Source organism: Papio anubis, chromosome 11, assembly GCF_008728515.1.
Source record: "Papio anubis isolate 15944 chromosome 11, Panubis1.0, whole genome shotgun sequence".
Taxonomy (NCBI): Eukaryota; Metazoa; Chordata; class Mammalia; order Primates; family Cercopithecidae; genus Papio; species Papio anubis.
This window is the reverse complement of record NC_044986.1, coordinates 14,885,801-14,911,234: the sequence shown is the minus strand read 5'-3', so window position 1 is coordinate 14,911,234 and position 25,434 is coordinate 14,885,801. Positions and strand designations below refer to the sequence as shown.

The window sequence follows — 25,434 nt, the reverse complement described above, 5'->3', positions numbered from 1 at the left end:
GGGCCGTTCTGGCCCTAGGGTCGCCTTGGCAACCGGCCTCGTGGGGCGTGCCTTTTTAGTCCGTGCGAAGGAGGTGGTTCCTTGCTTTTTTTTCTCTCTTTTCTCTTGCCGTTTTTTCTTTCTTCTGAACATTTTTAAAGACTTTGTCCTTTCTTCATTCTCTGCTGTCGGCCAATGCGTCTGGGCGAGGAAAGGGCTGACATAGATAGACCTTGAACTAAGAGTTGATGCCACCAGGAGGGAGAATGTTGCAGTGCTTTCTTCCTAGGCCCTTCTGCAAACGTCTTCATTCATTTCATCCATTCCCCTCCCTCTCTTCCTTTTTTTATTTTTGTTTTGTTTGTTTTTTTTCTTAATTCGCCTATTTATTGGGCGTCTACTTTGTACCAGGCATCATGCCAATCTCTGGTTAGCGGAAAACGGGCAGACTCCTGCTCTCATGGCGCTTACCATCTGGTGATGGCGCTGACTGGACCAAAAGTTTACCGAACTTCTTTTATCTTTTTTGTGGCAGGCGCTGTGTTATGCCCTGAAGGGAGTACTTGGAGAACATAGAAAATGAGGAAACAAGAAACAAAAAACAAAAACAAAAACGAGAAAACCACTGTGAAGAAGATAAAGTATCGTATGTGATAGGGATGGGAATAGTGCTATTTTAGAAATATTTGCATTTTCCGAAATCTGTTTTATAATAAGAATAACATTAAGTGTACCTATTTGCTAATTTTGTGATGATTATATAAGAAAAGCCTGGGCGACAGAACCAGACCCTGTTTCAAAAAAAAAAGAAAGAAAGAAAGAAAATAGAGTAGGCTTCTCTCATCTGTGGCTTCTCTTAGCCTGATTCCAGTTACCTGGAGTCAACCAAGGTCCAAACACATTAAGTAAAAAATTCCAGAAATAAGCAATTCAAATGTTTAATTGCAATCCCATTCTGGGTATCCTGATGAAATATCCTGCAGTGTGAATCATTGCTTTGTCTAGTATATATGCATGCTGTTATGCCACCAGGTTCTTAGTCACTTAGTAGCCATCTTGGTTATCAGATTGAAAAACTGTATATGGGGTTCGCCATTATTCCAGGATTCAGGCATCTACTGGGGGGTCTTGGAAGGTATTCTCTGTGGATAAGGGAGATTACTGTACACATAAAGACTTTAACATGTTACCTGGCCCACACTAATTTTCAATCTCAGCTGTTTTTTGCTGTTAACATAATAATGTCTTCCTTCAAAGAAAGCTAAATGTGTATAAAATTTTGCATTGCACTCAGTAATTTCGCATCAACGGATGGTTAAGCCTATTACTTAACTATCCACTACACCGCCTCACTGCCAACATCTTCTAGAAGATGCACCAAGTTTAGAGAGCAGTTTTATATAACCCCAGCATCATAGTAAAACCTGAATCAACAAGTTAGGATCACTGAAGTCCATCTTCCTGTTCACATTCTCTGATTCTAAAGTAGAAGCAAGGCTGAATGAGTTAAGGATCTCTATAAAACTCTTTTGGCGGAATCTCTTCAGCTTCTCAATAGGATTTTCCTTGAATCCAAATCTTTAAAAAGTTAAACAGTTAACAAAAAGGTGTGCCTAAGAGTGCTGTTGTAACTGCATCAGGCCTCTTAATTGCTCTTCATCTGCTCGGGCTGTCATAGCAAAATACTACAGACAAGGTAGCTGAGGCAACAGGAATTTATTTCTCACAATTCTAGATGCTAGGAAGTCCAAGATCAAGATGCCATCAAAGTAGGTTTTGTTGTGTTTGTTTTGTTTTGTTTTGTTTGAGGCCTCTTCTCTTGCCTGGTAGGCAGCCACCGTCACCCTGTTACGCTCCCATCACCTTTTCTTTGTGTGCACTGTTCGGAGAGCTCTCGAGTGTCTCTTCTCTGTACTTAAAAGGACACTAATCCTGTTGGATCAGGGTTCTACCCTTCTGACCTTATTTAACCTTAATTACTGCCTTAGAGGCCACATCTCCAAACACAGCCACACTGTGGGTTATGGCTTTAAGATAGGAATTGTAGGGGTGCACAAATATTCAGCTCACAACAGTTGCTGATGGTGGAAATATAACCAGAATGGGAAAAGAGATAGTAGAGGGGGAAGAACTGAGGCATGGGGTAGGAAGGAATTAATGTTTGTATATTTAAGAATGATCTGGGGCCGGGCACGGTGGCTCACACCTGTAATCCCAGCACTTTGGGAGGCCGAGGCAGGTGGATCACTTGAGGTCAGGAGTTCATGACCGGCCCGGCCAACATGCTAAAACCCCATCTCTACTAAAAATACAAAAATGAGCTGGGCATGGTGGCACGTGCCTGTAATCCCAGCTACTCGGGAGGCTGAGGCATGAGAATCACTTGAACCCGGGAGGCAGAGGTTGCAGTGAGCTGAGATTGCGCCACTACACTCCAGCCTGGGTGACAGGAGCGAAACTTCATCTCAAAAAAATACCAAAAACAAAAAGTAAAACTCAATTGTTTCTATATAGATCCCATCAAAGAATGCTCATTATTTAGTGCATATATTAGTAAATGCAAGGGAGAGAGGTGGCATATAATTATAACTACTACAAAGATTTACAAACACCAGGTTTCATTGCAAAAGTTTTTGGAAAATCCTATTTCAAAAATATCTAACATTTTAAAATTAAGTTTCTCAATGCTGATTTGAGAATTCTTAACTACCTAATTGTTTATCACATTACTGGATGCCTATAATAAATGTAAATAATAGTTCAGACTTTTCTTCTCGCTCTGGTTGTAAGAACTTCAGTTTCTGAATATTATTGTTTTGTCAGTTTTCTAGGGAAAATGTCAGTCCTTTGATTTATATTGATCAATAAATTTACCTTTCTTCCAGCAAATTCCTGCCCTGGAAGCCTGCCAAGCCATGAGTTTTGTGAATGAAATACTTGTGTTTGTGAGATTTCTATGAAATGTAGAATAGTTGGATACCTTTTACTAAATCACAGTGAAATATCTGATGCAGTTAGCGAATTGTGCTTGAATTGTGTTGCATCTGGCACTAATTTCAGGCATGTAGCTCTCATTTAAATTCTCAACCATATCTTTAAAAACACAAAGCAGTTTTTCTTTGCCAAGAAATATTATAGTTTATGAACAGCTTTTCCTTACATTTAACAATTTTTTAGTGTAGAGATTGTAAGTCACACCCATATTATAAAAGATTAAGTGTGGAGTTCTTTTTGGTGGCTGCTAAATCCCTGATTGATGAATAATTTCTCAAAATATAATGAAACCCCTTAAATATTTTTAAGTTGGAAAAGTGAATACAACTTTGTTGAACATATAATAAATGTGCTTCTTGCCGAAACTGAGAAAGAGAATATTAATTTCCTTCTATACAAACACCTCTTTTTGGGCATTGAGAGGAAAAAGTGATTTAGTGACTTAAGCAAAAGAATTGAAACCAGGGAGTTCTGAATTTCAGGATTCATGTTGATATCCTTCATGATTAAGGAATGACAATTTCTCTATCTAGATTTTTTTTTTTTTTTTTTTTTACAGAGTCTGGCTCTGTCACCCGGGCTGGAGTGCAGTGGCTGATCTTGGCTCACTGCAAGCTCCACCTCCCGGGTTCACGCCGTTCTCCTGCTTCAGACTCCCAAGTAGTTGGGACTACAGGCGCCCACCACCATGCCAGACTAAATTTTTTGGGGTTTTTTTTTGTAGACACGGGGGGTTTCACAGTGTTAGCCAGGATGTTCTCGATCTCCTAACCTTGCGATCCGCTCACCTCAGCTTCCCAAAGTGCTGGGATTACAGGTGTGAGCCACTGTGCCTGGCCTCTATCTGGATTTTTTTTTTTTTAGGTTTGCAAACTGAAGCATCTATAAACCATGTTAGTCTTCCAAGAATATGTCGAATAACTAACACTACGATATCAACAGGACTTGACGTTTGAGAAAACAAAATTTCTGTAATACAGAACATTGCCAAAGAAAAACACTTTTTATTTATTGGTCATGTCTAGTAATTCTAATTTTTCAGTTCCAACAGGTTGTACATAGGCAGAAAGCAGAACAGGAGAGGGAGGCTTATTGAGCATTTTTGTAGGCTAGGAAATTTGGATCTAATATCTTATGTAATCTTATAAGGTAGCTATTAGTGTATCCATTTTATAGCTAAGAAAATTTGAAACTTCAAGAGCTTAAGAAACTTGCCTAATGTCATGTGCTTAGTAACATGTAGAACCAGAGTGGGGAAGTTTCACTGGACTCAAAAGATCCTGCTGTCTCCACTGTCCACATACTGCCTCTTTTAAGAAGAGGTTCCTGATAAATGCCAGCACAATGCAACCAATAAAGTGTGGATATCATTACTGCCCAGTGGCACGTTATACCCACCGGGAACTCAAAAAGAGAGGCTTCGGGAGCAGAATGTCTTCTCTCTCTCCTTCCCCCTCAGGATCTAGTGAGTGATCAGATCCCATTCGAGGCATCCTCTTCAATTATTCCTGATTCGTTATATTGAAGTCTATGTTAATTTCCTTTTTCTTAATACTTTCACCTTCCAAAAACATCCCACTGTCTGATTAATGTCTCTGAATGAAGGAATACATGTAAAACTTTAACATAGAGCCTGGCATGTAGTCAGTGACTAATATTAGCTTCCTTCCTTCCTTCACGTGTAAAAACTAAGAAACCCATAAATGTTGATAGAGTATTAGATTATCTGTCAATATCTTCATGGTCCTTACTATGTGCCCAACGCTCAGCACTATGCTAAGGGTTGAAGATGCAAAAAAAGAACTGTGTAGAAACTGGCCTCAAGAAGTTTGTAGTCTGAGACATAATAATATTTAAACCATGAGTACTATAATTGTGAGGTTCGTGATGTAAATATGAACTATGGAAGTCCTAAGAATGGAAAAGTAAGCTAAGTGGAATTTGCTATATAGTATTTCCTTTGCCTGAAATACATTTCTCTTTTATATCTGCTAAATATCTTTTCATCCTTTCAAACCAGATCAAATATATACATTGGCTTTTTATCTATACCTTGTTGTCTTATTTTTAAATGGTCACTCTAGGGATTACAGTACTGATCCTTTTTACAGGCTTCTTAAAGTTAACATTTTAACAATTTGTGTGAAATGTAGAAATATTGGAACTGCGTGGGTCCTTTCAAAGCTCTTGGCCCACTCTTAATGTTGTCATATGCACTGCATCTACACACATTGTAAATCTCACATTACGATATTTTTATTTCCTTGAAACTATTATGTATTTTAAAGGAATACAGGGCCGGGCGCGGTGGCTCAAGCCTGTAATCCCAGCACTTTGGGAGGCCGAGACGGGTGGATCACGAGGTCAGGAGATCGAGACCATCCTGGCTAACACGGTGAAACCCCGTCTCTACTAAAAAATACAAAAAACTAGCCGGGCGAGGTGGCGGGCGCCTGTAGTCCCAGCTACTCGGGAGGCTGAGGCAGGAGAATGGCGGGAACCCGGGAGGCGGAGCTTGCAGTGAGCTGAGATCCGGCCACAGCACTCCAGCCTGGGCGACAGAGCGAGACTCCGTCTCAAAAAAAAAAAAAAAAAAAAAAAAAGGAATACAGAAGAAAAAATAGTCTTTTACACTTACATATTTACTATTTCCAAGGCTCTTCACTCCATCCTGTAAATCTGAATTTACATCTGCTTTCATTTAACTTCATTCTAAATAATTTCTTTTAGCATGGCTTGTAGTGTAAATTTGCCAGCAATGGATTTTCTTAGTATTCTTTTATCTGAAAATATCTTTATCTTTTTTAAAGTGAAGTGTATTGAGGAATAATTTTATAATTTACATACAATATAAATTCACGCCTTCTGTATACCCTATGATTTTTGACAAATGCATATAGTCATGTAAACACTACCATAATCAGTATACAGAATATATCCAAGTTGCCATCATGCCCATATATAGTCAACCACTTCTCCCTCCCCAGCCCCTATAAACTACTGAGGTATTCTCTGTCCTCATAGTTTTGCCATTTCTGGAATGGAGTCATATAAATGAAATCAAATAGTCTGTAGTCTTTGGAGTCTGGCCTAGTTCAAGGAGCTTAATGCATATGAGGATCATGCGTGTTGTTGCGTGTATCGGCAGATTGTTCCTTCTTATTGCTAAGTAGTATTCCATTGTGTAGCTGTACATAGTTCGTCTATTCACCAGATAAAGGATATTTAAATTGTTTTCAGTTTTTAGCAATTATTAATTATAAATAAAGATGCTAAAATGCTCACATAAAGGTTTTTGTATTAAAAAAGTTTTCGTTTCTCTTAGGTAAATACCTAGGCATGGGTTTGCTGGATTAAATGATAAGTTTTTATTCAACTACATAAGAAACTACCAAAGTGTTTTCAAAAGTGCCTGTACCATTATACATTTTCACCAGTAACGTATGAAAATTCCTGTTGCTCCTCATTCTTCGGTATGGACATAAAAAGTAAGTGTGTTCAAGTAAGTGTATAGTGGTATCTCATTGTGTATCAATTTTAATTTATCTAATAACTTATGATGTCTCTGGATTGTCTTTTGACTTTTTAACGGTGTGTTTCAAAGAGCAAAGTTTTCCATTTTGCTAAAGTTTAACATCAATTTTTTCTTTCATGGTTTATGCTTCAGATGTTATGTCTAGGAAATTCTAAGAAATCCTTGCCTTGTCCAAGGACACAAAGACTTTTTTTGCTTTTTATTATAACTTTTTTCTTTTTTTTTTTTTTTTTTTAGAGACAGGATCTTACTCTCACACAGGCTGAAGTGCAGTGACATAACCATAGCTCAAGGCAACCACAGCTCACTGCAACCTCAAACTCGTGGGCTCCAACCATCCTCCCACCTCAGCGCCCTGAGTCCCCATTAACCATGACTGGCTAATGGTCACAAAGATTATTTTCAATTTTATTATTTCTGTTTTATGCTACACATTTTTATAGTTTTAGATTACAGGTTTATGATCCATTTTGCATCACCTGTATATATGATACAAAGTATATGTCAAGGATTATTTTTTGGTACCTGGATGTCCAATTGTTCCAGCATGATTTATTGAAACTCCTTCTTCCAGTGCCTTTGCACCTATGCTGAAAATCAAACTGACCATATATATTCTAGACTCAATTCTGTTCCATTAGTCTATGCATATATTCTTTCTCCAATATACACTGTCTTAATGACAGTGGCTTTATGATGTGTTTTGAAATCAATTAATGTCAGTCTTCCAACCACATTCTTTTTTTAAAATTGTTTTTACTATACTGGTTTGTTTTCTTATTCATATAAATTTTAGAATTAGCTTGTCAGTTTCTACAAAAATATGCTGCTAATATTTTGATTGGGACTGCATTAAACCTATAGATCAATTTGGAGAGAACTGATGTCTTAACATTGAGTCTTCCATGAAAAGTTTATCTCTAGATTTATTTAGGTCTTCTTTAATTTCTCTCATGAATATTTTGGGGTTTCAAGCATATGATCATGCATATATTTTATATTTAAAACTGTTTCATGGCTTTTATGCTATAAATTGTTATAAACTGTGTTGGAACTGTTTTTAATTTCAATTTCCAACTTTTCATTGCTATTATATATAAATAATTTTTAGATTTTTATTATGCATTTTGTTGTTGTATGGATTGTTCTGCAGACGTGAGTTAGCTCAACTTGCTCGTGCTGTTCAAGTTTTGTACTTCCTTATTGATTTTCTGCCAACTTGTTTAATTGATTACTGAGACAGGAATGTTGAATTCTCAAACTGTTATTATGGATATGTCTATTTCTTCTCTCATTTATATCAGGTTTGCTTCTGGTATTCGAAGCTATGTTTTCAGGTGCCCATATGTATGGGGGTTTTATGACGTCTTTGTGAATTGACCCTTTTGTTGTTATGTGATAGTCATCTTTATCCTTGGTAATATTCCTTATTCTGAAGTCTATTTTGTTTGATATCCAGATAGCCATTCTAGGTTTTAAAAAATTTGTATTTGCATGGCATATCTTTATCCATTATTTTATTCTTAACATATATATGATTTACATTTAAAGTGTATGGTGGCTCATGCCTGTAATCCCAACACTTTGGGAGGCTGAGGCAGGTGTAGTGTTTGAGCTCAGCAGTTTGAGACCAGCTTGGGCAACATGGTGAGACCCCGCTTCTAAAAAAAAGCCAGACCCAGCTACTTGGAGGCTGAGATGGTACTATCACTTGACCCCAGGAGGTTGGGGCTGCAGTGAGCCAAGATCCATGCCTCTGCACTCAAGTCTGGGCAATAGAGCAAGACCCTGTTTCCAAAAAAAAAAAAAAAAAAGGGTATTTCTTATGGATAATACGTACTTGGGTCTTGCTTTTTTATCCTGTCAATCTCTTTAAATTGTCGTAGCTGGAGCATTTATATTTGATGTAATTATTGGTATAGTCATTTAAATCTACCACCTTTCTAGATATTTTGTATTTATTCTATTTCTTCTTTGTTCCTTCTTCCTGTGCTTTTCCCAGGTGAGTCAGTGCTCCCGTATCATTGCTCCTTGAAGGAGCTTGTCATTTCTTAGATTTATAGCTATTTGTTTGCCCTGTGAACTTAGTGTTCTGGGTTCAAGGAAAGTTATACTTTTGTCATTTATATGACACTTTCTTATTTTTACGATGGTATTAATGCTCTTTGTAGCTTTCTATGTCTTAGGTAGAAGTGGAACTCATCTTTATTCTTGAAGGTGCTTTTTCTAGATATGGAATTCTGGGTAGATAGTTTTTTCATTTATTATTTTGAAATTGTTGTTCCATTGTCTTTTAGCCTCTGTTATTTCTGATGCAATCTTTGAGGTCCTTCAAGTTATTATTCCCCTATATGGAATGTGTCATTTTTCTCTGACTGCTTGGAAGACTGTCTGTTTATCTTTGGTTTTCAACAGTTTGACTGTAGTGTTTCTAAATATGCTGTTTATGTTTTAAATATTTTGCTTGAAGTTCACTGAACTTCTTGAACTACAAAATTTATATATTTAGCTAAAATTGAGGAATTTTCAGCCATTATTTCTCCAAATAATGTCTCTAGTCTGTTTTCTCATTACTTTTCTCCAATATTGGATATTTTATATTTGTTTACAGGACTCTGAGGCTCTGATCATTTTTTAAAATAGGCCAGGCATGGTGGCTCATGCCTGTAATCTCAGCATTTTGAGAGGCCAAGGCAAGAGGATCACTTGAGCCCAGGAGGCCACAACCAGCCTAGGCAACATAGTGAGACCCCCATCTCTATTTAGAAAAAAACTATATATTAAAAAAAAGTTTTTCCTCTGTTCTTCAGAATATATTATTTTTAATGGTCTATCTTCAAGTTCTCTGATTCTTTCTTTTATCATATCCATTCTGTATCTAAGCCATCCAGTGAGTTTTTTATTTTACATTTTTATTTTTCTGTTTTAGAATTTCTATTATTTCCTTTTTATAGTTTATATCTCGCAACTAAGGTTTTCTATCTTTTCATTATTATAATATATTTTCATTTCAGTCCTGAAGCATAATTATTTTTTAAATTCTTATCTTTTGATTTCAACTTTGGTGTCATCTCAGAATTAGTCTCTATTGATTTTCTTTTTCCTTAAAGCTGCTTCATGTTTTTTTATCTTTATATGACAAGTAATTCTGAACTTTATGCTAGAAATTGTGATGGATATGTTGTAGAAACTCTGGATTTTATTATGCTTCTTCAAATGAATATACATTATATATAAATAAATATATAATGTATATAAAAATGTGTTTTTATTTTATATATATATATATTTTTTTTTTTTTTTAAGCAGACACCTAACTAGGTTAAGCCCAAACTGTAAGCTCTGTCTCCCTGGCAATAGGTGGCAGTTCAAAGCTAAGCTCAGTTATTTTAGCCTTAGCTGGGCTCCTTAAAGTCTGCCCCTCACTTGCATAATTCAACGGTCATCCAAAGATTAGTACATAGCTTATATGTAGAAATTAGGCTCACCCTTTCTGCCTCACTTCTTTTCAAGATTCCAGTTCAGTTTCTAGCAGCTGTTACTGACCCAAACTCTTTCCCCAAGTAAGATTTCTCTTCAGTTTCTAGCCTTCCTACCCAGCTTTGGCTATGACCTGGTCTCAGGATAAAAGCTTGAAAAAAAAAAAAAAAGGTAAACTAATCCCTTGCCTTCCACTTCTTCTGAGTATCTAACCTCTCCAGTGTTTGCCTGCTTTTCTTTCTTCTCCAGTGCCTTAGAACAGTTATTTTGCTTCTTTCTAAAGTCTACAGTTATTATGTATGGAAAGATTGGTTGGTAACACAGAAGCTTATTTGGGAAGTGTGTTTGTAATTCAAACAGTTACATACCTCCTTAAACATCCCTTGTGTTTTTCATGGAGTCTTTTCGTCATCGTTGTTGTTGTTGTTGTTAGAGTTTATTCATTTTAGTTTATATTATTTAAGATCAAGGACTGTTACATTTTATGTTCAGTACCACTTTGACAACTGTATTATCTATAGTGGTAGATGCTGGGAACTTGGTAAATATTTAAATGATGAATAACGAGTAAACTTGGCATACATTTTTCTTAGCTATACAGAATATATCCTTGTTGAGAAAATTTATTCTATGTAAGAAGACCTAATTAATAATTGCTGTTTTTCATTAAAAATTGCCATTAGAACAGAAAAAACACACTTAGATTTCTTTAAAAACAGAACCTCACTTCTCTAAAATAAAATTTTGATTCCATGTATTTAACATTGACTTAAAATCTATTGATGTCAAAGTACTTTAGAGAACACTATTTTTGTGTGAAAGGGGAGGATAATTAAATATGACAGATAATTCTAAGAACCCTTATCTGAAAACAAAATTTTTTTTAAAAGACAGAAAAGACATGCTCCCTGCCATCCAAGAATCTAAAATCTAGTTGGGGATACAGACAGAAGTAAATAACTTTAATATAAAGCAAAAAACTGTTAAGTGCTATACTGAGATTAGAACAAACTATTACGTGAGAAGACATGGACCCATAGAGGGGAACAACACACACTGGGGCCTATCGAAGGGTGGAGGGTGGGAGGAGGGAGAGGTTCAGGAAAAATAACTAATGAGTACTAGGCTCAATGCCTGGGTGAGGAAATAATGTGTACAACAAACCACCATGGCACAAGTTTATCTGTGTGACAAACCTGCACATGTACCCCTGAACTTAAAATAAATGTTAAAATAAAACTATCAAGATCACAGTAAATAGAAAACAATGTAATCAGTTCAGGATTCCAAAGAGTTTTTTGGTAAAGGTAGGATATATACCGGCCTTAGGAGGAAGTAAAGAGCTTAATAGGTATATATGATAGGAAAATTTATCTTAGAAAAATTTGGAAAATGTTCGGCCATGTTTAGGAAAGAGTAGCATGGTTTAATGATAAGACCTAGGACTTTGAAATCACAAAGATATGTATGACTGTGTTCAACAATCTAAACTTCCCCAAACCTCAGTTTCATCATCAGAAAAATGGGAAAGGTGAGTGGAGTTCAAATTGTGGAGACTCTCTCTGAAAAGGTAGGTTAATAGAGGCCTGTAGACTGTAGTTAGGGAAGCCTGCTAGTTGGCTGTAGCAATAATAAAGTAAAAAGTATTGGCAATAGGACTGAATCCAAAAACAAAAGATCGTATTTTCTGTTCCAAGCATAGACTGGAAAAAAATGAGAAAGAGGGAACAAATATAAAGGATTTGGCCATTGATTCTATGGAGAAAGGAAAGAAGGAAATTCAGGAAGTTTAATGGAAACAGCTAGAACCAATTTAATGAAACAGCTCTGAAACTATTGTAAAGTAGATTATATATTATTATTTTATATGGTATATACATAGGATTCTTTTTCTGATATAAAGAGAATTATTTAAAATATATTTTGAAATAATCGTAAACTATTTTAAGTGGTAATAAGACTTGAAAGATGCTGCAAAAAAATTATCAATGTTTACTAATTTTTTAAATTAAAACTTAAAGATCTTTCTCCATAATTTTGCTTGACAGAATTTTTAGATTTTATTTTTGTTTACTATTTTGTTCATTGAGGTCTTATTAACATATACTTCATGTTTTGCCATATATTACATCTCTTTTATAGCCACGATCCACTCATTAACACCTCCTTAGTACTTCATTAAAATGTTTTATCCATATATACTATTGGATTTTTAAATTTTTTTTTTGAATAGTGGGGAAATATTCACAGAAAGGAAATGATACCTATGGTTCATAAGCCTAGAAACTCTTACTAAATGCAAACAAGCTGACATTCATAGTTAAGTGACTACAAGAGGCAATAGCTTAAAAATCGTGCTGTTGAATTTCAATATATTTATGTCTTTTGTGTTTATTAGCATGAATAATAATTCACTAATGTGTGTCTGCTAGGTACAAAACGCCATGCTAAGCATAACATACACATTATCTCACTTAATTTTCATGACAGCCATACATGATACTCTGATTATCCCTAAATTAAACTAAGGGAAATTAAAGTTCAGAAAAGGTTATGTGCTCGTGATCATATAGCTAGCAAATGGCAGAGTTTAGATCTGAGCCTAGGATCACCTAACTCCCAAGCCCATATGCTTTCTCCTATACCACATTGCCTCCCCCAGGAAAGAAGAGAAGGGCGAGGATGGAAGAATCTCTAAAAACGAACTGAGTCTTTCCTAACTGCCAAACGATTCCAAGTGCTTTTACATACACTGACTAATTGAATTCTCACAACAGTCATAGTGGGGAGGTTTCTTGTTATCTCCATCTAGTATATGAGTAAACCAAAAAAGGTACCCAGATCTTCCACATGGCATTCAACAATTCTACAACCAAGATGTGCATAACAATTGAGAACTTGGAGCCAAACAACATCATTTGATAGCCACCGGGAACGTCTTCCTGGTCCCTAAATCTCTTCTCCACAGTTTTCCCCTATCGAAACAAAAATAATCCTGGGGGCGAGAACACAGTAAACTTCATTATCCAACTGCACTGCAGTGAAACTGAATGACCATCTGGGTTCGGGGAGGTCGTTTTAATGAGAGGAGAGCTAGCAGGCCAAAGGCACCCAAGAAGAAGGGGCCGGGGCACACTGGGAGGAGGAAGAAAGGAGTTAATGAGGATGGTTGAGAAGCAGAAAGCCACGCTCACCTACTTCATGTTTTTCTGGGCTTGGTCTTGCTGCAACCAAACTCACATTTGCAATTCAGAAATGGAGATAAGACAATTAGGCGAACACACTGTGTTCCAGAGAAGATGCTGAATTCAAGTATATTCGTTTTTATTATTCTTTATTTATGAAGAACATAAAGCACTCTGCGTGAGATTAGATGTTAAGAGCTATCCATCTGGCTCTGCCAAATATTAACTCAGGTTAATTGTAGGCTGCTCAATCTATCATCCATGTGACGGCTTCACATTTTCAAACAATGTACTAAATGTTCCTCTAAGTTGATGTTATTCCCATACTATATATCACATGGGATTTGCCATCTTAACTGCATGAGTGTGTAATGCTATAAGTGACCCTGTGGCAAAAAGAGAAGCAAAGAGTGGGAAGGACTCAAGTTGGGCCCTGATCATACTCCATCCAGGTGTGATAATGAACTAAGTTAATCTGTGAGTATTTTCTTAACCATAGACCGGAAAACTCTCATTCCCAAGAAGTTGTTTTGACTTTTAAGCAGGGAATCCTATAAAAGGTAGACTATTATAAACTCTCCTAAAGCAAATTATTTGCTTTATGTAAATAGCCTTCTCAAGGTAATAAATAATTAAGGAACCTCAAAATAAAATAATGTATGAAGCTCTGAATCCCTAACCAAAAAGATTTCCAAAGATTTACCTTCGGAAAGAATCCATCTTTAAGAAGAAATACTGAAAACATACCAACTGCCCTAAGTTCCAAAATCATAAGCAACAATTAAGAGCAATAATTAAAATGGAGAGTCCCATGTTCAGGAGTTGCAAAGACCTGGATACCAATTCTTTTCTCCCAGGCAAGTTACTTAATCTCCAAGACTTTAGATGTTCATCTGCAAAACAGGAATAACAGCACCTGCTCTGCCAGCTTGCACAGCAGTTGTGAGGATCAAATGCAGAGGCAGCAATAAGAGCGCAGCACCACCTGTACCACTGAGACAATCCAGGTATACAAGGTACAGTGAGGTCTGGCCCAGGGGCTGACCTCAGACTGTGCTTTACACTCTGTGTCTTACTGCATCATTTCTGGAAGATTATTTCAGAAGGTGGTAATTATAGAGAGTAAATCAGGGCTAAAGCAGGATGAGAACTTGCTTGGATATTCTGTTGAGGAAAGAGAGGTGGAAGGAGCAAAGGGCTCAGCACCCAAAACTCTGGGAATCACTCAACTTTAGGGAAAGAAAGCAAACAGCACTCTTAAAATGAGTTAAGTGGAAGACATAGGGGCAAAGGAGGTAGGCATCCTGTCCTGGAACCTCTGGTTGGAGTGGGTTGAAGAGGGACCTGATAAGACTAGTGATTTTGTTGTCATCTTAAGATGGTATCTAAGTAGAAGACTAGTCTGTAAAAATAGATACCAGAAACCACTTGTGCCTGTCACGGGGTGGTGGGACCATTGGTGGGAATGTATGATTTTTATTCTTTTTGTTTATCTGTATTTTCTACTATGAGAATTCCACAATGAGAATGTATTATTTCCATAATGAAAATGCTATTTCTGCAAAAAGTAAAAAAGTATAGATTTTAAATTATATATTATATGTTAAAAAAAACTGGATTTTTTTTTTTTTTTTTTTTTTTAGTTACTGGGCACTTTATTTTATAGGTAACTTCTATAAAGATAGAAACTGCTTCTGGCTCATCAGCCATCGTTGATGATAACCAGTCCTACAATTCTCATTAGGTGGTTCTGTTACCCCACTATTTCCTTGGGGTCTGTTGTGCTAAGGACAGGATTGGTTGGGTAAAGAGGTGTGGCACAAATAACCCTCAGGAATACAGGCCACAGAGCTAATGAAGGGCCCCAAGGAAAGAAAGACCTGCCCATCAGCGATGAATTCTCTCCCCTCATGCCACAGACCTGAGGGCACGTGACCCAGGAATGTGCATCCAAAGATAATACTACCTTCAGAGAACTCTACTTATAGGTAAGTAACTCTCCTTTATAGGAGGTATCTTTGTGTGGCAGACTGTTTATGCGAGCAATTTGAATTGAACTTTAAATGAAAAAGGCATATCTCTGTAAGTGGTAATAATTTTAGTCATCTCACTGTGGCTAGGGGTTGTGGAATTCATTAGCACAGATTAACATATAAAGTGGGTGAGATATCTAATAGCAAACGGAGAGGTTTAGGGGCCTTAATTCATCACTGAATGAACAGCGTGTACAGTATTAGGGACTATGAAATTTTTAATTTACACAAAGTGTCCAAGAATATAGGGAATAAATTTAAACCCAAAACAGATAATGGAGCTATGCCCTACCTGGCTGGCAAGTTGAATTGTTTTTACACTGAGTGAAGAAAGCTAATTATCCCAAGCACAAGGAGACTGCTAAAAATAATAAGATTATAAGGAATAATTTGCTGATATAATTACAACAAAATTGGGTACACACAATCGTCAGATACATGTATTGCTTGACCTGGGTGAGAAAGTGAAATAAATCCTTCTTCTATAGCCTTCGTAAATTTGTTTTTATCATCTCCAAGTGGTGTTTGCACAGGCAGCACAATTTGCATGTGTAATGTGGCTGTACAAATTGACAACAAGTAAATTATTCAAGGAAATAGGCTGGTCGCGGGTCTGAACTATCTCGCAAAGCCTATTCATTTTGAAGAATCACTGAGACGTGAAGCTCATACATCAACCGTTTTCTGACAATCCTCAGACTTATTGTCTCCTAAAATGTCATTATGGCTATTATTTATGAAGCTAATTCATTTATTAATATATATTTAACTCTGACTTGTCATGCACCTTAGCAGACATTCTGTGCACTGCATATTTTTGAATAGATGAAAGGCTTTTGCATGCTTTAATGATTACTGTAAGCTGCTATAGATTTATAGAATGCAGCTTTATTATCTACTTGCATTAATACCTTTTTATAAGTTTTTTTTCTTAAGGCCATCAAATATAAATGGCAAATGACATATTCAAAAGATTGTGTGGAATAAGATTTTCCGAGAGTTTGTTGAATTTTAGAACAAAGTGGGTTATCTGTCAGTTAAGGCCTAATTCACCTGAAAAGATGGGTATATACCAATTATGTTGAATTTTCCTGCAAAATATAGGCTTTGGTTTTTCAAGAAAAAGTAAAAGATTCGTGATTCACTGAGCTCTTTCCTTGTGAGAAGAAAGACCACTCTTATGTGCTGAAGTTGGACAACAGTTCCCGAGGAAGCTGAATTCTAGCTGTTTATTGTTATTGGGTCTTGTACTATGCCCTTTATGTTGTCATTAATCAATAAATACGTGTGGAACAAATGATTAGCTAGATGGATGATCTCCAGGTTTTCTGATAATGCCATGAGTAAAATCAGTAGAATCAAACATCTACCTAGAATACTATTTTATATAGTTTTGCTTTCTGCTTTAGCACTTCTAACCTCTCGAGAACATTCCGTAACTCCCACTATGATTTAAAAATAAGCCATATGTGTATGTAATCAAAATACACAGCACATGTTATTTTTACAGTCTGCATAATAATATATCAATACTAGACATGTATTGCTACTTCTTGTTGTCACTGGATATATTCTGCTCACTAAATGTGACCTTGACTACTGTGTGTGTGTGAGTGTGTGTGTGAATGTGAGTGTGTGAGTGTGTATGTGTCTGTGTGTGTGCTTATGTGTTGGGAGGCAGTGAGAAGAAACTGAAGAATAAAAAGGAAGGACAATACAGTTGCCTCAGCTGTTCTGCTGTGAGTATGTTTCGTGCTAACCATTCAAATATTCACCATATTTCTAACTTAACATTTCTGCATTTTTGTAGATGCAAATGTAAAGCTCTTAAAGTACCAACCAAGCAGAAGGACAGCACAGGCAAACCTAACACTCCTGCCATTAAACTATGGATCTGAAATTGTGATAAACCAGATGCTCCATTTTAAAGATAAAAATTGTACAAAGATGAAAAATGTCATATACCCGAATATTATGTTGAATATATTAGTTTTAATAAGTTCATGAAATCACCAAAACTTTGAGATAATTAACATGTGTTGCTAAAATGTTGCTTAATCTATGAAGATAGAAAGTAGAATTAGCTGGGTGTGGTGGTGTGCACCTGTAGTCCCAGCTACTAGTGAGGCTGAGGCAGGAGGATACCTTGAACCCAGGAGGCAGAGGTTGCAGTGAACTGAGATCACGTCACTGCACTCCAGCCTGGGCAACAGAGCAAGACCCTGTCTCAAAAAAAAATATGTAGGTTAGTCGTTGCTTAGGGCTGGTGGGAAGTAACTGCTAATGGGTGTGGGAGTTCTTTTGGGGGTGACAAAAATGTTTTAAAATTAGACAGTTGTGATGATTACACAACCCCGTGAATAGACTAAAAACCACTGAATTGTGCTGAATTATGCTCGTTAAATGTGTGAACTATAATGGTATGCCAATTATATCTCAATATGGCTGTTTAAAAAGTACTGCTTGATCTATGCCAAAATTAGTTTGCTATATATAACCAATGCCATATACTATGAATAGTAGCATAAGAAATAATTTAAGAAACTAGCTTATGAATGAAACCAAATTTAAGTATAAGATAAATGATCTATCCACAAAAGCATAGGAAGGAGGCCTGCTTTCCAGAAACTCAAACTTCAACAAGAATGGTATTCATGTTACATGATCTGATAAGAGAGACAAAATTCTTATGTCTCAAACACTGATATAAGCTACCAAATGTAGTCAGGCAAAATCTTAGGTAAATGTACAGGAAGATACAATTTTCCTTTAGCATTATTGAATAAGAACAACAAAGCATCAAGAATCTATTTTTAAAAGTAATTTTCTTACATTAAGTTGTCTCTCAAAATGTCATATTAGATATGGAAAGCAAACCACACACGTACATACGAAATGTCTTTCTAACTGCATCACCCTGGCAGGGAAGGCTGATGACATTTTTATTAGTAGTATTAATCACATGCTTAAAGGGAAAAATGTCTCACTTTTTCAAGGACCATAATATTTACCTATTTACACCTTTTAAAATTTCAATAAGTCCATCTTAGAACCCTTAACCCCCTTCAAAAAAATACGTAACCTTCAAAAAAACAAGTAAAATGAAAATTAATAAATGTTCCTTAGTGTGCTATGAACCATTAATTGTACAGACTGAACAGCTTTAGCCTAATAAGAAACATGCCTTCAGCAGAAATGTGAAAGTCACCTGATGCTTATGATTTAACGATAAAAATGTGTAGTCAATTTGCAACGAAGTTAAGACCTACAACCCTGGAATATTTTAACTACAAATTCTTGCAGATACCTGAGGAACTTTGAAAGGTGAACAACCTGAAGTAATGAAATGTTCTCAGCATGAATTAAGTAATTCATCTCTAAAGTGGTCTGAAGATAGAGGCAATAGAATTTCCAGTAATAACAGATGATCAGAGATGGATTTGGCCTGACACTCCAAGAAAGTACAGACGTTGCATTAATCTGGCAACAAAATAATTGTATCAGTAATTTTTTAGAGAAAAGATATTATAATATTAGAAGTAAAGACATGTTAATAGCGTCATTAATCATAAACCTCATATAAATTTTTAAAATCAGCTCTAGGTTTAGCAATAAAAGTCCTAAGTATAATTCATTTATTCAAATAAATAAATACTTACGTAATTCTTACTGTGAATGAAGGCTGGAGTAGACAATCTGGTGCTAAAGTGGGCAGATTCCAGGGGATATAAAGATGAATTAAATGCAGTCTTGTCTTTGAGGAACTTAAAATGAGAGGAGTGTGATGTTTTTGCCAAAATCTCACCATTCTTGTTTGAGTCATTTCCATTGAGCAGCGTTTTACTTTTATAATCAGAACGAAGAGTGTTGATTTTATTTTTTAAGAGATTTAAGTGCCATTGAGTGAGATACAAAGTTTTACAGGTGTTCGGAAGAGAGATCCCTGTCAAGGAAAATTTTCGAGGAAGAGTGAGTGTGTGAGCTGGGCATGGAAAGAAGACCATCTTAATGACAGACTGAATCAGGGAAGGCAATCCAGGTGGAAGGTATCGTATCAGCTAAAGCTGGAACGTGAAATTAATGGAAAGCAATGCAGTATGGCTGCAGGGTAGGGTACCTACAGAGCAGAAAAAGCTAGCATGTAGTATTGGGGCTCGATCATAGGAGGCCTACACTATCACACTCAAGAATGCAGATTTGGTTTGCCAGGCCATGTATGTAAGGTACTTAGCAAACAGTGCCATGTGCATCAAGATATACGAGCCATTATCATTAGTGTTCAATGTCTCATAAGAAGATGGAGCAGAGGAAAGGCTATAGATCTCCTGGGCAGCCAGTTCAGTGTCCTCCGTCTATCCCATAGGTAGGCTCCAGATGAGTGTGCCCCAGCAGGTAGGTCTGTACTGGGGTGTGACTCACTTTCAGATTGTCCCTGACTCACCGTCTCCCCCAGCACTCATATCCCTCAGCATCATGCAGTGACACTCTGAAAGTTCTTTCAGTGCAAAGACTATGTCCTCTTCTATATCTTTGTTCCCATGGCCTTAGCACATACGAGGTGTTCAAGAAATGCTCATTGAACCAACTGCACATTAGGTATGAATACTTCCAGACAAATAAATACATTGATACTGTGGCCAATGTGTCAGAACAGATGGCCTATTCATTTAGTAATTGAATTTGTCATCACTGGACATACTAATGATAGCTAGTTTCTGGATCTGCCAGGTTCCCAAATGAGGTATTGTCCAGAGAGGCCCTTGCTTGCAGTCCTCTGGATATAGACATCGTCTCAGTTCTCCTCCTTTACCCCTAAACTACCACACCTACCTCTATAGGGATATTGTGGGTGAAATAAGGGTTTTCACATGCCTTGCATTGTGCCTGATGGCCTGATGCATACTAAAATTCAGTAAGCATGCTTGTTCCCCTAAACAGAATATCTGACTTGTCCACCCATTGGCTACGGCATGGTAGACCACTTAGTGTACTGCTTTGGAGACAAAAGAAGAGAAGGCTCTTTTACAATTTTCATCTGAATGTCTCCTTTAGACAGATGGAGCCACCTTATGGACGTTGACATACTCTATCCTTTTCTACGATGGTACACAACTCCTTGTGGCTGAGCTCAGTTCTTGAAAATCCAGAATTATAAAGTTCAGAGCTACAGCATAGGTCAAGTTCCTCTTCCCACCAAGATCTAAGGGACTGAAGTTCACAGTGAAGAATTAAAGGAGGGATCGAGGCCCAGAGTGGTCCAGTGACTTGCCTCTGATGAGCACCGTTATGAAGTGGGAGAGAAGAAGAATGTTCAGTTTTAATCAGAGTCTTTGCCATCACGGAGACAGTGAAGCCGAGTGGTTAAGAGCAGGGGCAGCCAAACTGACACATATACAAAATCCCAGCCCCCCACCTATTTTTACAAATAAAGTTTTATCAGAACAGGGTCATGCCCGTTAATTTATGCATCATATTTGGCTGTGTTTTCACTACAGCAGCAGCAGCAGCAGAGATGAGTGGGTGCAACAGAGATCATAAGTCCAACAAGGCCTGAAATATTTGCTATCTGGCCTTTTGCAAAAAATGTGCACTGACCTTCTGTTAAGAATAATGGCTTTGTTAAGCAGAATTGAGTTTAAATCCTATTTCCAACTTGGGTGAGTTAACCTCTTTACACCTCAGTTTCTTCATCTGTAAAGTGGGAGTAATAAAAGCATCTACTTTGAGGGATTATCATGAGGATTAAATACCCCAAAGTACCTAGCACAATGCTTGGACCGTAGTAAACTTATTGAATGTGAGCAATGACAATGATGATGGTGTACATATATGTAAAATCATCATACTGAGGACACTATACCTCAAAAAGGCTTTAACACTGTGTTTTAAATGTACCTGGGATTTGTTTTAATCAAGGATGCTGAGATATGCAGACACAGAATAACTGTCATGAAGGAGGAAGTTATATTCACGGTTCCCTAGAAACAGGAGGCAGGGTACACCACACAGGCCGTGTGGAAGAAGCACCAAATCGGGCAGAAGGCAGAGGGAGTGAGAGGGAAACGTGGGCAGGAACCTTTATTGAAGTTTCTGCGAGAAAGACAAGCAGGGTAGGCAGTTAGGATGGGCTAGTTTGGACAATTTCCACAGGTTCTGAGGTACAGGAACCACCCCAAGTCTCCTGATACGTGGCCCTAGGGTAAGTGGGGCAGGGGGATAGTGTCCCTGAGAGGAGGAGCTTGATAAAGGAGGTGGTTGAGGGTAGGGGCTCTGGATTGGTTGGTTTGTATATGAAAGGTTCACTCCTGGGAGGTGTTTACTATCTCTAGGTATTGACTACCTCTGGAAGGGGCAGTCTCTCCATGATCAGCAAGACCCCAAAATGTCAAAGCATCAGAAAATAAGAAAATAATTAACACAAAATGGCTTGTTGAAGGCCTATAATAGATACACCCATACATACGTATACACATGTAATACATGAAAAAGATATTAATGCTAGTAAAATGTATTAATTGCTAGTAAATTAATGTATTAATGAATTTAATACATTAAATGTATTAATGCTAGTAAAATAAAATACATACACATACACACATACACATATATATTACATATAACATATATGAAAAATACAAGTATTAAGGCAAGTAGAATACATACATACATACACACACACACACACATATAATCTGTGCCCCCCCAAAAAATACTTTCTCAGTTTCTAGGAACAATAGTACCAGACTGATGAAACTACCTGATTGTATGATCCTTGCACTACAAGTAAACTAGAAGTCACATGGCGAGTAGAGAGTAGGTTGGATTTAGGAATACATGAACTGTGGTTTTTCCTTTGCCCTCTATTCCTTTAGGATTCCTCTTTAGCTCCTTCTATTTTTTTTCCCCCATCCAGTGGTGAAATTGAGTCACTGCAGCAGCTGAGGCAGAGAGCTTTTCCTTCAGGATTCATGGCCTATTTCTCAGTTCTGGGAAAACAACTCTAACGAGTCAACAAAGTGAAGAGAGATAAAAGTGTTGGGAAAGACTGATTTCAAACAATCAAAACTGCTTTGGGGATGAGGATGAAGTTGGGGACATTACTGCCTTGTATACCACATACTATAATATTTATTATGTCTATTGTTTATTGTGTGTGTCCTTCTTTAGAATTTTAACTCCCCAAGGGCAAAGATCCCTGAGTTTTTTGTTTATCAATGTATCCAAAAGGCCTAAAACAGTCTTGTACCTTATACACACTCTGCAAATATTTGCTGAATTGAATAAATGGCTGCTGATCTATAAACTATGCTGCTTTCAAATAAAACTAAGACAAGGACATTGATAGCGTATCCTCATCCCCTGTCTGGCCCCTTGGATTTGATTTGACCCTCTGTGCTTAGAATGATGAAGTCTGTTGGGGCTGTTTTCAGGAGAGGCTGCGAGACTCTGGGCACCAGAAGAGCTGCCCTGGGACACAGAGAGGAAAAAGTAATCAATAATGGAGGAAAAAAAAAAAAAAACCATGGGAAACAAACAAACTCAAACTAGAAATGAAATAAGCTATGGCTTCTGTAATCCTCCTACACATAACAACTATGGGTTTTGGACAAAATACAAAAAGCAGCTATCCAGAGGCACTGAAGAGCAGCCAAGCAGGCAGACAATGGAGGGGAATCTGCATTTGGAAGAAGGAGATGACAGTGGGAAAGTTCCCATTATCAGAGCTCTTTGCTGGAAAGCCAGTCCCAATCCATGCCAAGTAAAGGCTACTAAAACATGAATGGAAAATCTGTAGTCTTACTGGCATGAAGAGTCAGGAGACAGGGTTCATGGTGATTATAGTAACCAGAAAGTGAGGAGGGGGTAATCTCGGAAAAATGAGAGCCAAATAGGGGGAAGTAACATGTTCTATGTATAAACTCTGCACAAGTCATTGGCTGACTCCTGAACCATGTGTGCAAATAACCCAGCTAAGGCTAGAAGAACCAATCAGAGATTTCTGTTGCTGCACACTGGAGACAGTTTAGAGTTTGAAATAGTTAAATTAGCTGCCTGCTTAAAACAAATCAGCGCTCTTCAGAGGAATACAACAGAACCCAGAGGCTCTGCAACATATCATTCACAGTGTTCTGGATAATATCTAAAATGCTAGGCATATGAAGAAAAAAAGAAAACGTAAGCCAAAAACAATCAATGCAGACTGACACTCAGATAAATAATTAGCAGACAAAAATTTTAAATCAGCTATTATAACTGTGCTCCTCAATGTAAAGGAAAATAGGTTTGTAAAGAATTAACAAATACAAAATCTCAGAGAACTAGAAACTATTAAAATGATAAAATAAAAATTCTAAGACCAAAAACTGTAATACAATATTTGAAATAAATGTTGCCATATGGGCCTGACAGTAAATGGAAATGACTGAAGAAAAATTGAGAGAATTTAAAGACAGATCAATATAACTAATTCTATCTATATAAAGGAAAAAATACTGGGAAAAATGAGCAGAGCTTCAGGGACTTGTGGGACAGTACTGAAAGATCTAGCATACATATAATTAACTTTCAGAAAGAAAAGAGAGAATGGAATAAAAAAATTGAGGAAGATATAATATACATGATAAATGTATATTAGCAGAAGTGAGTCTTTTAAAATGTAATTTTAGATTTCAGATATATATGTGATAGAAATGAAAAATTCAAAAAAACATAATTGATATAGAAGATAATAACAAGGATATCCAAATTGTGTGAAAAATGTTCTGGAGATTGAACAAATAGCAAAAGTACAAAAAGATCAAATCACACCAGAGTAACACGTTTCAGAACTGCAAAAAAGTAATATCATAAACCAAGAAATATTCTTAGTCACTTATAACCGAGACATGAGAGTTTTCAACTTTTTTTTTTTTTTGAGATGGAGTCTCACTCTGTCACCCAGGCTGGAGTGTGGTGGTGTGATCTTGGCTCACTGCAAGCTCCGCCTCCTGGGTTTACACCACTCTCCTGCCTCAGCCTCCTGAGTAGCTGGGACTACAGGCGCCCGCCACAATGCCCGGCTAATTTTTTGTATTTTTAGTAGAGACGGGGTTTTACCGTGCTAGCCAGGATGGTCTCTATCTCCTGACCTCGTGATCCGCCCACCTCAGCCTCCCAAAGTGCTGGGATTACAGGCGTGAGCTACTGCGCCCGGTGAGAGTTTTCAACTTTTAAAGAGAAAAACTTTAGATTCCTTTTTAAGTTTTGTATTTGAATCATTTCAAGTTTATTTCATATATCATGAACAATCTGAAAATAGTATGTCAAACATTTGTGTAAGCTCCACCTGGTTTAAGAAATAAAACAAGCTGGGTGTGGTGGCACACACTTGTAATCCCAGCTACTTGGGAGGCTGAGGCATTAAGATGGCTTCAGCCAGGAGTTTGAGGCTACAATGAGCTATGATCAAGGCTGAGAATAGTCACTGAACTCCAACCTGGGCAACACAGTGAGACCATAGAAAGAAAGAAAATGAATGAAAGGAAGGAAAGAAGGAAGGAAGGAAGGAAGGAAGGAAGGAAGGGAGGGAGGGAGGGAGGGAGGGAGGGAGGAAGGAAGGAAAGGAGAGAAGGAAACATTACCAAATACCACTGGACACTTGGTCATTTACCCTTCTCTGATTCTACTTTTCTCTACACACCCCCACATTGTAACCACTATTTTGAGGTTTTGTTTTGTTTTGTTTTTTTGAGACGGAGTCTTGGTCTGTCGCCCAGGCTGGAGTGCAGTGGTGCGATCTTAGCTCATTGCAAGCTCCACCTCCGGGGTTCACACCATTCTCCCGCCTCAGCCTCCTGAGTAGCTGGGACTACAGGTGCCCGCCACCACGCCCGGCTAATTTTTAGTATTTTTAGTAGAGACGAGGTTTCACCGTGTTAGCCAGGATGGTCTCAATCTCCTAACTTCATGATCTTCCCACCTCTGCCTCCCAAAGTGCTGGGATTACAGGCTTGAGCCACCACACCTGGCCCACTATATTGAGTTTTATCATTATCTTAACTTTTTAATGTAAGTGCATTTATTGTTAAACAATATGTAGTTTAAGTTTTGATGCTTTGGAACTCGAAATAATACTCTATGTTTTCTTCTAAAACTTTTTGAGTTCAACATTATATTTTCTGATACTCATCTAGGCTGATGCACATAGCTCCTGTTCATTTATTTTATGAACAATATTTTATGAACATAT

General features: G+C 37.3%; 1 long non-coding RNA gene across 10 annotated transcripts; it reads left to right on the top strand.

Annotated features, from left to right (window-relative positions):
• Position 1: 1 nt before the first annotated feature.
• Positions 2–22,561, top strand: LOC103887766. Of its 10 annotated transcripts, none has more exons than XR_001891584.3 (9): positions 2–73; positions 515–625; positions 6,299–6,461; positions 14,031–14,180; positions 15,093–15,161; positions 16,311–16,945; positions 19,131–19,252; positions 20,702–20,863; positions 22,120–22,561. It is a non-coding gene; the product is annotated as an uncharacterized LOC103887766 (long non-coding RNA). The 10 variants fall into 10 exon arrangements; XR_002524473.2 differs by having other exon boundaries at positions 14,840–15,161; XR_001891580.3 differs by lacking the exon at positions 14,031–14,180.
• Positions 22,562–25,434: the final 2,873 nt, after the last annotated feature.